The sequence below is a fragment of the Heterodontus francisci genome, chromosome 19, assembly GCF_036365525.1.
Source record: "Heterodontus francisci isolate sHetFra1 chromosome 19, sHetFra1.hap1, whole genome shotgun sequence".
Classification (NCBI taxonomy): Eukaryota; Metazoa; Chordata; class Chondrichthyes; order Heterodontiformes; family Heterodontidae; genus Heterodontus; species Heterodontus francisci.
Window position 1 is genome coordinate 16,052,761 of NC_090389.1, and position 13,697 is coordinate 16,066,457.

General features: G+C 59.1%; 1 protein-coding gene across 7 annotated transcripts in view; it reads right to left on the reverse strand.

Annotated features, from left to right (window-relative positions):
• Positions 1 to 9,796, reverse strand: part of LOC137379967 (DDB1- and CUL4-associated factor 1-like) — a 134,291-nt gene extending 124,495 nt beyond the window's left edge. For all 7 annotated transcript variants that reach the window (XM_068051402.1, XM_068051404.1, XM_068051403.1 and 4 more), the window contains exon 1: positions 9,712 to 9,796. The gene's annotated coding sequence lies outside the window, so the exon portion shown is untranslated. The remainder of the gene's footprint in view (positions 1 to 9,711) is intronic.
• Positions 9,797 to 13,697: the final 3,901 nt, after the last annotated feature.

Sequence of the window (13,697 nt, forward strand, 5' to 3'; positions counted from 1 at the left end):
CGCTCTGGAAGTGGTTCAAGAGTTCACCTACATAGGCTCAACTATCACCAGTAACCTGTCTCTAGATGCAGAAATCAACAAGCGCATGGGAAAGGCGCCCGCTGCTATCACCAGACTGGCCAAGAGAGTGTGGGAAAATGGCGCATTGACACGGAACACAAAAGCAAGAATGTATCAAGCCTGTGTCCTCAGTACCTTGCTCTACGGCAGCGAGGCCTGGACAACATCTGTCAGCCAAAAGCGATGTCTCAATTCATTCCATCTTCGCTGCCTCTGGAGAATCCTTGGCATCAGGTGGCAGGACTGTATCTCCAAAGTAGAAGTCCTTGAGGCGGCCAACATCCTCAGCATATACACCCTACTGAGCCAGCGGCGCTCGAGATGGCTTGGCCATGTGAGCCGCATGGAAGATGGCAGGATCCCCAAGGACTCATTGTGCAGCGAGCTCGTCACTGGTATTAGACCCACCGGCCGTCCATGTCTCCGCTTTAAAGACTTGTGCAAACAGCCATAAAGGTGGGGCTAAAGAGTGGCGAGTCGAAGAGACTTAGCTGTTGGCAGGAAAAAAAGACAGAAGCGCAAGGACAGCCAACTGTGTAACAGCCTCGACAACCAATTTTATCTGCAGCACCTGTGGAAGAGTCTGTCACTCTAGAATTGGCCCTTATCACCACTCCAAGCACTGCTTCACAAACCACTGACCAACTCTAGGTGCTTACCTATTGTCTCTCGAGACAAGGAGACCAAAGAAGAATCATCCCCCTAACTTTGTATTCAATTCTCCTCACAATAAATGATAACATTCTATCAGCTTTCCTAATTACATGCTGTACCTGCATGCTAACCTTTTGTGATTCATGCACTAAGACACCCAGATCTCTCTGCATCTCAGAGCTCTGCAATCCCTCACCATTTAGATAATATGCCAAAATGGACAATTTCCCACATTATACTCCATTTGCCAGATCTTTGCCCACTCACCTAACCTATCTATATCCCTTTGTAGCTTCCTTACGTCCTTTGCACGACCTACTTTCCTACTTTTGTGTCATCAGCAAAGTTAGCACCATACCTTTGGTCCCTTCATCCAAGACATTTATATAAATTGTAAAAAGTTGAGGCCCCAGCACCAATCCCTGTGGCACACCACACATTACATCTTGCCAACCAGAAAATGACCCATTTATGCTATTCTGTTTCCTGATAGCTAGCCAATCTCTAGCCATGTCAATATGTTAGCCCCTACACCATGAGCTTTTGTTCTCCACAATAACCTTATCAAATGCATACACACATTCGGAGCAAGAATCAGGAGCTGGAACACCATTTTGTGTTCTCTCCCCCACTATCAGCTAATGCAGCAAAACTTGGGAACAAACCTATGGTCCCCAAAGCTCACCTACTCACACTCCTTACCCAGCATGAAGAGACTGGCAGGGAGATCAGCAAATTATCTTTATGAACCAGACACATGGCATAGCAAGGGCTACTGAACACCACAAGTCAGAGGTTAGCCACTGCATCTTATTGCCAGCACTGCTGCGTTGCAGCAAGCTCATCTCAGCAGCATCTGTAATTTTTGTCAAACCAAAGTTGACACAAGTCATGGGGCATGACCTGTACACACAACATATCATTGCCAATATCTGTTGGAAGTAAACAAGAGCAGGACTAAATGGAAATTCTCCATTCATAAGATGGTTCCACAAGCAACAGCCCACTCCCCACTGGCCCTTGATCAAAAGAAAAGACCAAATTGATAGAGACATGAACTGCCAGTGCAGTGCTGCTAGTAAAGTTCAAGTCCAATTATCACCAACTCCCTTTCACTTTATATGCTTGCTATTTTTCAGTAAGCCTGCCCGAAGCTACTGTGCAGACTGAAAGTAAGCAATCTGGGACAGAAGTGCCATTTGTCACCTGGCACAGCTCTACAAATTGGCCCATTTCCAACAAAAACAGTGTGGCCCTCCACGTTTCAGCTCCCCTGTCAACAAAGGGCACAGGAAAGCAGCACTATAAATTCTACCAACACCTGCACAACAGAGAGAAGGAGGGACAACATTACCTAGCCCCACACTCAGGGTAAGCCCCATCATCGCTTGCAATGCAGCAAGTGGGGAATTAAACAGCCAACTAAACACCCAACTTGGGTTGTATGCCTGCTCTGCGGTACCAGCGATGATGGGGTTTAGCCTGAATTCAGAGCTCAACACGAAACAACGTCTAAAGTCAGATAAAAGCCTTTCCATTCCAGTCACTATCACACCCCCTCAAGGGGGCACAGATGGCAGGTGCCTCATCATGTGCGTTATCACTTCAAGTGCATTACATCTAGCTTTTGAGGTTTTCTCCCCTGAATTTGGGTTAAATAAAGTGAACACACCAGTGAATAAATTAGTACTTTTACAGGTCGAAAGAACACCACAAAGACGGTAAAAGGAAAATTAGCTTAATTGGGTCTACTTAGCAACAAAACCTTGGAAAGACGACTTGCAGGTTGATAGGTAAATTGGCCATTATAAATTGCCCCTAGTATAGGTAGGTGAACAAAGAACAAAGAAAATTACAGCACAGGAACAGGCCCTTCAGCCCTCCAAGCCTGCACCGATCCAGATCCTAAATCTAAACCTGTCGCCTATTTTCTAAGGTGGTAGGGGAATATAGGGATAGGTGAGGATGTGGTAGGAATATGGGATTAGTGTAGGATTAGTATAAATGGGTGGTTAATGGTCGGCACAGACTCGGTGGGCCGAAGGGCCTGTTTCAGTGCTGTACCTCTAAATCAAAACAAGCTATTTTAAATAAAAAATTACTATAAACTTTCCAATGAGTTGCTGCACAACATTAACAGCATCCTCAAAACCTCCTGTCCCAACTGTGTACAACATGAGCTCCTCCCTTCCTCAGCCCCTCCTCCTCCCTCCCAAGACCCCAGATCCTTCTCCCCTCCGCCCCGCCATTCACCCTCCAATCCCCCCGCCCCTCCTTTCCTGCCACTTCCATCGCCCGGCCCCTCCCCTCCCCTCCCCCCATACTCCAGCCACTCTTCTCAACACCCTTCCACCCCAGGCTCCACCTCTACTTCCTCCTCCAGCTGCACCTCTTCCGCCCCAGGCCACTCCTCTACGCCCACTTGGCCTTCCTCCCTCGGCCGCTCCTCTCACCCCTCCTTTCCTCCCCGGCCCCTCCTCCATCTCCCACCCACCCTCCCCTCCCAAACCCCCCCCACACTCCCCCAGTCACATCTCGTCCCCCACCACCCCCCCAATCCCAGCCGCTTCTCCCCCCCCATCCATCCCCTCCCCGCTCCACCTCCCTCGCTCCTTCCGCTCCCACCTACTGCTCACTCCCATACCTCCCTCCCCACTTGCCCCTCCCCCTCACATCTCCCCTCCCTCCCCCCCTTGCTCCACCCCCCTACCTCTCGCTCTCACCACTTCAACCACACCCCCCATTGCTACCCCAGCTGCTCCTCTCCCCTGCCCCCTTCCTCCCCAAGCTCCTCCTCCCACTCACACCCTGTCTCCCTCCTACCCCCACGCTCCTACCACTTCCTCCACCTCGCTCCCTCCTCCTTCACACCTCCCACCCATCCGTTACTGCTCATTCCTCCCCCTTCGCTCTTGCAATCCCCTTCCCTCCCTCCCCGCTCGATCTTCCCCTCCTCCTTGCCGCACCCCCTACACTCCCTCCCACCCCCCCTCCTGCTCCTCCTCCTCCCCTCTCCCGCTTCCCCCTCCTCCTCCCTCTCTCCACCCTCGCTCCTCCTATCCCACACCCCCGCTCCTCCTCAACCCCTGCTCCTCCTCTCCCCCAGCTCCTCCTCCTCCTCTCCCCTCCCCCAGCTCCTCCTCCTCCTCTTCTCCCCCCCCCCGCTCCTCCTCCCCCTCTCCCCCCCGCTACTCCTCCTCTTACCCCCCCGCTCCCCCCCCACCACCTCCTCGCGCTCCCCCCCCACCACCTCCTCCCGCTCCCCCCCCACCACCTCCTCCCGCCCCCCCCACCTCCTCCCGCTCCCCCCCCCACCTCCTCCTCCCGCTCCCCCCCCCACCTCCTCCTCCCGCTCCCCCCCCCACCTCCTCCTCCCGCTCCCCCCCCCCACCTCCTCCTCCCGCTCCCCCCCCCCCCACCTCCTCCTCCCGCTCCCCCCCCCCCACCTCCTCCTCCCGCTCCCCCCCCCCCACCTCCTCCTCCCGCTCCCCCCCCCCCCACCTCCTCCTCCCGCTCCCCCCCCCCCACCTCCTCCTCCCGCTCCCCCCCCCCCACCTCCTCCTCCCGCTCCCCCCCCCCACCTCCTCCTCCCGCTCCCCCCCCCCCACCTCCTCCTCCCGCTCCCCCCCCCCACCTCCTCCTCCCCCTCCCCACCTCCACCTCCTCCTCCCCCCCCCACCTCCTCCTCCTGCTCCCCCTCTTCCCCCCCCCCCACCTCCTGCTCCCCCTCTCCCCCCCCCCCACCTCCTGCTCCCCCTCTCCCCCCCCCACCTCCTGCTACCCCCCTCCCCCCCCCCACCTCCTGCTCCCCCTCTCCCCCCCCCCCCACCTGCTCCCCCTCTCCCCCCCCCACCTCCTGCTCCCCCTCTCCCCCCCCCCCACCTCCTGCTCCCCCTCCCCCCCCCCACCTCCTGCTCCCCCTCCCCCCCCCCCACCTCCTGCTCCCCCTCCCCCCCCCCCACCTCCTGCTCCCCCTCTCCCCCCCCCCACCTCCTGCTCCCCCTCTCCCCCCCCCCACCTCCTGCTCCCCCTCTCCCCCCCCCCCACCTCCTGCTCCCCCTCTCCCCCCCCCCCACCTCCTGCTCCCCCTCTCCCCCCCCCCCACCTCCTGCTCCCCCTCTCCCCCCCCCCACCTCCTGCTCCCCCTCTCCCCCCCCCCCACCTCCTGCTCCCCCTCTCCCCCCCCCCCCACCTCCTGCTCCCCCTCTCCCCCCCCCCACCTCCTGCTCCCCCTCTCCCCGCCCCCACCTCCTGCTCCCCCTCTCCCCGCCCCCACCTCCTGCTCCCCCTCTCCCCCCCCCCACCTCCTGCTCCCCCTCTCCCCCCCCCCACCTCCTGCTCCCCCTCTCCCCCCCCCCACCTCCTGCTCCCCCTCTCCCCCCCCCACCTCCTGCTCCCCCTCTCCCCCCCCCACCTCCTGCTCCCCCTCTCCCCCCCCCACCTCCTCCCGCTCCCCCCCCCACCTCCTCCCGCTCCCCTCCCCCACCTCCTCCCGCTCCCCCTCTCTCCCCCCCCCACCTCTTCCCCCCCCACCTCCTCCCTCTCCCCCCCCCACCTCCTCCCGCTCCCCCTCTTCCCCCCCCCACCTCCTCCCGCTCCCCCTCTTCCCCCCCCCACCTCCTCCCGCTCCCCCTCTCCCCCCCCCACCTCCTCCCGCTCCCCCTCTCCCCCCCCCACCTCCTCCTCTCTCTCCCCCCCCCATCTCCTCCTCTCTCTCCCCCCCCCATCTCCTCCTCTCTCTCCCCCCCCCATCTCCTCCTCTCTCTCCCCCCCCCATCTCCTCCTCTCTCTCCCCCCCCCATCTCCTCCTCTCTCTCCCCCCCCCATCTCCTCCTCTCTCTCCCCCCCCCATCTCCTCCTCTCTCTCCCCCCCCCCATCTCCTCCTCTCTCTCCCCCCCCCACCTCCTCCTCTCTCTCCCCCCCCCACCTCCTCCCGCTCCCCCTCTCCCCCCCCACCTCCTCCCGCTCCCCCTCTCCCCCCCCCCACCTCCTCCCGCTCCCCCTCTCCCCCCCCCCACCTCCTCCCGCTCCCCCTCTCCCCCCCCCACCTCCTCCCGCTCCCCCTCTCCCCCCCCCACCTCCTCCCGCTCCCCCTCTCCCCCCCCCACCTCCTCCCGCTCCCCCTCTCCCCCCCCCACCTCCTCCCGCTCCCCCTCTCCCCCCCCCACCTCCTCCCGCTCCCCCTCTCTCCCCCCCCACCTCCTCCCGCTCCCCCTCTCTCCCCCCCCCACCTCCTCCCGCTCCCCCTCTCTCCCCCCCCCACCTCCTCCCGCTCCCCCTCTCTCCCCCCCCCACCTCCTCCCGCTCCCCCTCTCTCCCCCCCCCCACCTCCTCCCGCTCCCCCTCTCTCCCCCCCCCACCTCCTCCCGCTCCCCCTCTCTCCCCCCCCCACCTCCTCCCGCTCCCCCTCTCTCCCCCCCCCCACCTCCTCCCGCTCCCCCTCTCTCCCCCCCCCCACCTCCTCCCGCTCCCCCTCTCTCCCCCCCCCACCTCCCGCTCCCCCCCCACCTCCTCCCGCTCCCCCTCTCTGCCCCCCCCACCTCCCGCTCCCCCCCCACCTCCTCCCGCTCCCCCTCTCTGCCCCCCCCACCTCCCGCTCCCCCCCCCCCACCTCCTCCCGCTCCCCCCCCCCACCTCCTCCCGCTCTCCCCCCCCCACCTCCTCCCGCTCCCCCCCCCCACCTCCTCCCGCTCCCCCCCCCCACCTCCTCCCGCTCCCCCTCTCTCCCCCCCCCACCTCCTCCCGCTCCCCCTCTCTCCCCCCCCCACCTCCTCCCGCTCCCCCTCTCTCCCCCCCCCCACCTCCTCCCGCTCCCCCTCTCTCCCCCCCCCACCTCCTCCCGCTCCCCCTCTCTCCCCCCCCCACCTCCTCCCGCTCCCCCTCTCTCCCCCCCCCACCTCCCGCTCCCCCCCCACCTCCTCCCGCTCCCCCTCTCTGCCCCCCCCACCTCCCGCTCCCCCCCCACCTCCTCCCGCTCCCCCCCCACCTCCTCCCGCTCCCCCCCCCACCTCCTCCCGCTCCCCCCCCCCACCTCCTCCCGCTCCCCCCCCCCACCTCCTCCCGCTCCCCCCCCCCCACCTCCTCCCGCTCCCCCCCCCCCACCTCCTCCCGCTCCCCCCCCCCACCTCCTCCCGCTCCCCCCCCCCACCTCCTCCCGCTCCCCCCCCCACCTCCTCCCGCTCCCCCCCCCCCACCTCCTCCCGCTCCCCCCCCCCCACCTCCTCCCGCTCCCCCCCCCACCTCCTCCCGCTCCCCCCCCCCACCTCCTCCCGCTCCCCCCCCCACCTCCTCCCGCTCCTCTCCACTCCCCCCCCCCCCCGCTCCTCTCCACTCCCCCCCCGCACTCCTCTCCACTCCCCCCCCGCACTCCTCTCCACTCCCCCCCCGCACTCCTCTCCACTCCCCCCCCGCACTCCTCTCCACTCCCCCCCCGCACTCCTCTCCACTCCCCCCCCGCACTCCTCTCCACTCCCCCCCCGCACTCCTCTCCACTCCCCCCCCGCACTCCTCTCCACTCCCCCCCCGCACTCCTCTCCACTCCCCCCCCCACTCCTCTCCACTCCTCTCCACTCCCCCCATCTCCTCCTCTCCACTCCCCCCATCTCCTCCTCTCTCTCCCCCCCCCATCTCCTCCTCTCTCTCCCCCCCCCATCTCCTCCTCTCTCTCCCCCCCCCATCTCCTCCTCTCTCTCCCCCCCCCATCTCCTCCTCTCTCTCCCCCCCCCATCTCCTCCTCTCTCTCCCCCCCCCATCTCCTCCTCTCTCTCCCCCCCCCATCTCCTCCTCTCTCTCCCCCCCCCATCTCCTCCTCTCTCTCCCCCCCCCATCTCCTCCTCTCTCTCCCCCCCCCATCTCCTCCTCTCTCTCCCCCCCCCATCTCCTCCTCTCTCTCCCCCCCCCATCTCCTCCTCTCTCTCCCCCCCCCATCTCCTCCTCTCTCTCCCCCCCCCATCTCCTCCTCTCTCTCCCCCCCCCATCTCCTCCTCTCTCTCCCCCCCCCATCTCCTCCTCTCTCTCCCCCCCCCATCTCCTCCTCTCTCTCCCCCCCCCATCTCCTCCTCTCTCTCCCCCCCCCATCTCCTCCTCTCTCTCCCCCCCCCATCTCCTCCTCTCTCTCCCCCCCCCCATCTCCTCCTCTCTCTCCCCCCCCCCATCTCCTCCTCTCTCTCCCCCCCCCCATCTCCTCCTCTCTCTCCCCCCCCCATCTCCTCCTCTCTCTCCCCCCCCCATCTCCTCCTCTCTCTCCCCCCCCCATCTCCTCCTCTCTCTCCCCCCCCCATCTCCTCCTCTCTCTCCCCCCCCCATCTCCTCCTCTCTCTCCCCCCCCCATCTCCTCCTCTCTCTCCCCCCCCCATCTCCTCCTCTCTCTCCCCCCCCCATCTCCTCCTCTCTCTCCCCCCCCCATCTCCTCCTCTCTCTCCCCCCCCCATCTCCTCCTCTCTCTCCCCCCCCCCATCTCCTCCTCTCTCTCCCCCCCCCATCTCCTCCTCTCTCTCCCCCCCCCATCTCCTCCTCTCTCTCCCCCCCCCATCTCCTCCTCTCTCTCCCCCCCCCCATCTCCTCCTCTCTCTCCCCCCCCCATCTCCTCCTCTCTCTCCCCCCCCCATCTCCTCCTCTCTCTCCCCCCCCATCTCCTCCTCTCTCTCCCCCCCCCATCTCCTCCTCTCTCTCCCCCCCCCCATCTCCTCCTCTCTCTCCCCCCCCCATCTCCTCCTCTCTCTCCCCCCCCCCATCTCCTCCTCTCTCTCCCCCCCCCATCTCCTCCTCTCTCTCCCCCCCCCATCTCCTCCTCCCGCTCCCCCCCCCATCTCCTCCTCCCGCTCCCCCCCCCATCTCCTCCTCCCGCTCCTCCTCTCTCCCCCCCCCCATCTCCTCCTCCCGCTCCTCCTCTCTCCCCCCCCATCTCCTCCTCCCGCTCCTCCTCTCTCCCCCCCCATCTCCTCCTCCCGCTCCTCCTCTCCCCCCCTCCCCATCTCCTCCTCCCGCTCCTCCTCTCTCCCCCTCCCCATCTCCTCCTCCCGCTCCCTCCTCTCTCCCCCTCCCCATCTCCTCCTCCCGCTCCTCCCCATCTCCTCCTCCCGCTCCTCCCCATCTCCTCCTCCCGCTCCTCCCCATCTCCTCCTCCCCATCTCCTCCTCCCGCTCCTCCTCTCTCCCCCTCCCCATCTCCTCCTCCCGCTCCTCCTCTCTCCCCCTCCCCTCCTCCCGCTCCTCCTCTCTCCCCCCCCATCTCCTCCTCCCACTCCTCCTCTCCCCCCCCCCCCATCTCCTCCTCCCGCTCCTCCTCTCTCCCCCTCCCCATCTCCTCCTCCCGCTCCTCCTCTCTCCCCCCCCATCTCCTCCTCCCGCTCCTCCTCTCTCCCCCCCCCATCTCCTCCTCCCGCTCCTCCTCTCTCCCCCCCCCATCTCCTCCTCCCGCTCCTCCTCTCTCCCCCTCCCCTCCTCCCGCTCCTCCTCTCTCCCCCTCCCCTCCTCCCGCTCCTCCTCTCTCCCCCTCCCCTCCTCCCGCTCCTCCTCTCTCCCCCCCCCCATCTCCTCCTCCCGCTCCTCCTCTCTCCCCCCCCCATCTCCTCCTCCCGCTCCTCCTCTCTTTCCCCCCCCCCCATCTCCTCCTCCTCTCTTTCCCCCCCCCCATCTCCTCCTCCCGCTCCTCCTCTCTTTCCCCCCCCCCCATCTCCTCCCGCCTCTCAGGTCCTGCTCACCCTAACTCTCCTCCTCTTCGCTTTTTCCCATTTTTCTTATATATTCTCAAGAGGCCTGTTCCCTCCCACCTCACCCAGGGATCCCCAAACCCCTCAGCCTGCGGTTTCAGCCACGTGTTGGCCGTGGCTCTGTTTACCACGGGCTCCCTGTCCCCGCCAGGCCTCGCTCTCTTTCCCGCTAACCGAGGGCCGGCCGACCGACCCCCACAGCGGCTCTGCAGGTTTACGCTGTAAGTTCCCCGTACTCCAGTCCCAAGGGCCTGCTGCCCCTTACCTCGGGCCGGCTGCTGCTTACCTCGCTATCCGGCAACCTTGTGCTCGGTGTCGGTCTCAGCCTCGGGCCCCGGCCACTTTACTCCGCGCTCCCAGACAGCAAGTAATGGCGGCACGCACCGTGACGCAAACACGTACCTGTGTCGCTCCCTTGGCATTCTGGGAGCTGTAGTGCGGGTGTTTGGCAATTATTGCGCATGTGCATTAGAGTTCGTCCGCACTCGCACCACGTTTCAGTGAAGAACTTGTGCAGCATTTACGGATATTTGTGTACATTTGGTGCTGTCCCATGCAGTTCAAGGCTGTATTCTTTTTAGAATGTTTTTACGTTTGCAATTTGAGACTGGTGGATTACGCTGTTTTAAAATCGAGTATTGAACGTGTAAAAAGGGAGTGCTGCACTGTTGGCTGCAATTTTAAAGTGAGACCCCGTCTGTGCTCGCAGGTGGATGTAAAATATTCCCCGGCACCATCCCGGCAGGGGAAGCTCTTACCGATATCCCTGAACAATTTTCATTCCTCAAGCAACATCACTCAAAAATAGATTAATCATTATCACATTGCTGTTTGTGGGGGCTTGCTGTTAGCAATTTCGCGATCCGGTTTCCTACATTATAACTAACTACTCGTCAAAAGTACTTCACTGGCTGTAAAGTGTTTTGGAATATTCTTGAGTTTATGAAAGGCGCTATGTAAGTGCAAGTCTTTCTTACTGTCACATTTTAGGAGATTATAGTACAGAAACAGGCAAGTCATTGAGTGTCCAACTGTTTCTCCACATGAAAACCTTGTTCTCCTGCTTGCTCCCATATCCTTTATTATATTTATATTTTTATAACAAGCGTCTTTCTGTTTTAAAATGGTTGATGTGCTTTGCTTCAGCAACACTTAATGGCAGAGGATTTTTTATATTCTAACCACCCAGTGATTTAACAGTCGCGACATAATTGGCCTGGACCGCTGGATTGGTGAGGGGCAATACCATAGGACAATTATGGCACGGAAGGAGGCCATTCAGCCCATCGTGTCCATGCCAGCCGAAAAAACTAGCTGCCCAATCTAATCCCACCTTCCAGCACTTGGTCCATAGCCTTGCAGGTTACACCACTTCAGTTGCATGTCCAGGTACCTTTTAAAAGAATTGAGGGTTTCTGCCTCCACCACCATTCCTGGCAGTGAATTCCAGCAAGGGTTCATGCTCCTGATTGTTATTCTATCTGCCAGAAAGTGTATACATGCAGGCCTTTTCTGAGGGCAGATCAGATTTTACACCTAATCTGTACTAATGCTTTGTCTTTCAACACACCATTAACATATTGTTTGCCTTTGCTCCGTGACCTTTTGGTCAGCTATGTGGCCTGGTCCAATCTACACCTTCTCCTTTTGTTATCTCTTGCCCCACCCCCACCTCACTTGCTTATAATCTGTGACTTTTCTAATATTTGTCAGTTCCGAAGAAGGGTCACTGACCTGAAACGTTAACTCTGCTTCTCTTTCCACAGATGCTGCCAGACCTGCTGAGTGATTCCAGCATTTCTTGTTTTTATTTCAGACTAGGCTGTGATGCCCTCCACAGTCAAATTGACAGGCAACATTCACATGTAATGTATCAGGTCACTGTCCATGGACCCATACCCCAGAAACAGTATCTTCAGGACAGGAAGGGAGAAAATGGGTAGAAAAAGGAAGCCACGTAAATGTAGAGCCATTTTACTTTTGTAACGAACACTACCCTAGGGCAGTCAAACAACTAGAAACCAAAGACTGCACATATTGTTTTGTCTTAAAGAGAGTACCTTAATGGAAAGGTATTAATGAACCTCCATTATTCACTGCAAGTAATGTTCCTGAAGAAAGAAAACAAAGCCTGTTTTATCATTTCTATGCAATGTGCATCATCCAGGTAACAATTGAAGAGGATTACAGGGTTCCTGCATCTAATCATTACCTAGTAACTCCCATTGGAATGGTGCACTTGTGTGGATTTAGTGTCAGGATGCGACCAGATTTGGCTGTGATGCCCACTAATAGTCAGTTGTTTGCCAATGCTGACTGCTGACCTTGATTCAGTAGTAGCATTTCCCCCTCTGAAGAGAGGGCTGAATTTTACCTGCCCTTTGATGCCACGGGTCATCGCAGGGAGGCCCGTAAGATGCTCCATTGGAGTTCCGAGGTGAGACACCAGTGGGGAGGGGGGAGGAATAACATTATCGAGGCAGGAGGGGTGGGGGAGTGGGGAAAACACTTTTTATTGGCTGTGAGGATGGTGGGAAGGGGTTGAAGGGCAAATGTGAGAAGATTGGGGGGTGGGGGGAAAGTTTGGGTCAGGAATGAAATAAATTTTCTGAATATAGGGCAATGAAAAGATCATGGGGGTGGGTGGGAAAAGGCCTCGGTCTTCGAATTATTTATTAAAAGCAAATGAAATCTAATATCCCTTTAAAAATGTAAATTTTTGCTAAGGGCTTGAAGCCCTTTAAAAATGGCGCCAGTACCTGCACGCTGACGCCTGATGCCGTTGCCGGGGACGCAGCGGCCCCCCCCCCCCCTCTACATTATTGGGGGTGGCCGCTCCGTTCCCTCCATTTAAATCAGCCTGCACGCGCACTATCGTGGGGCCTGTGCGGCGACACTTCCGTGTCAGAAGGCTGCTGCTTTCATGTGGCCTCTGATAAAATTCAACCCAGAGGGTTGTTTATTCAAGTCCCTCTGAGGGGAGGGGAGAGTCACATAATCCAGGCTGATGTTGCAGTGCAGCATGATGGAGTGCTGCATTTTAAGAGACGGGAACTTTCAGATGATGTTAAATCAAGGCCCTGTCCGGATTTTCAAATGGGTGTGAAAGATCCCATGGCCAACAGTTGGGCACAGACCCCACCCACCAGACTTGTGGTTCAACAGGAAAAATGTCAGTCTCTCTGATGCCATCAAATCTAGCCAATGCTCCGAGCATTTGTTACTGTAAAGAGAATGGCGGCGAAAGCAAGGTCTGAAGTTAATTAAGGCAATGTTCAGGCTAATGGGTTGCACCTTGTCCAGGTGAAAGCTGAGATACTGATCCTGAAATGTGCATTGAACTTGATTGCAATCTGTGCAGGGAGCAAAATTCAGAAAGGCTGGAGTAGAAATGGAAAACTTGAAATTGCAGTGCCACTAGCTCTTATATGTAAATGAGGGAATTTCAAACTCAGGTGCAGAAAGGGCCAAACTTCTAGTTTATAAAGCAGCGTGACAATGAGATTCCTTGTGTGTACAGCATACTGGAATGTTGCACAGGTCCCAGAGACAGAAACACTTTTGGCTGTACCTGAATACCTCCTTGCACTTGGGCTTCAGTGTGGCAATGACAATTGTCCTGGGAATGCTTGTCCTCTCAGAAAGGGGAAAGAAAGACTTGCATTTATGTAGCATCTGCCACAGCCTCAGGATATTCCAAAGTGCTTTACAGCCAAAGATGTATTTTTGAACTGTGATCACTGTTGTAACGTGGGAAATACAGCAGCTAATTTGCACAATGTGATAATGACCAGATATTCTGTTTTAGTGAGGGATAATTATTAGCCAGGAAAACTCCCCTGCTCTTCCTTCAAATAGTGCCATGAGATCTTTTATATCCACCCAAGAGGGTCTCAATTTAACATCTTATCTGAAAGATGGCACCTCTCATAATGTAGTGCTCTTTCAGTACTGCACTAGAGTGTTAGTCTTGATTTCGTTCCTAAGTTATTGGAATGGGACTTGAACCAACAACCTTCCTGACGCAGGTATAAGAGTGCTACCAACTGAGCCACAGCTGACACAGTAAGAGAAGGTTATACTGGCTAACCAAAGCCTAGATGGGGAAAAATATCCATCCTAAAGAAATAGAAAAGGGATATTCATTGAAGATGATACAATCCCCTGATGTCCTTAAGTGGTATGGTATTAACTGTGCAACATCTGTGCGCTACATTTAAAACATCTTTTGAAACTTTCATTCATCCAATATCCAATCAGTACAAAGCTAAA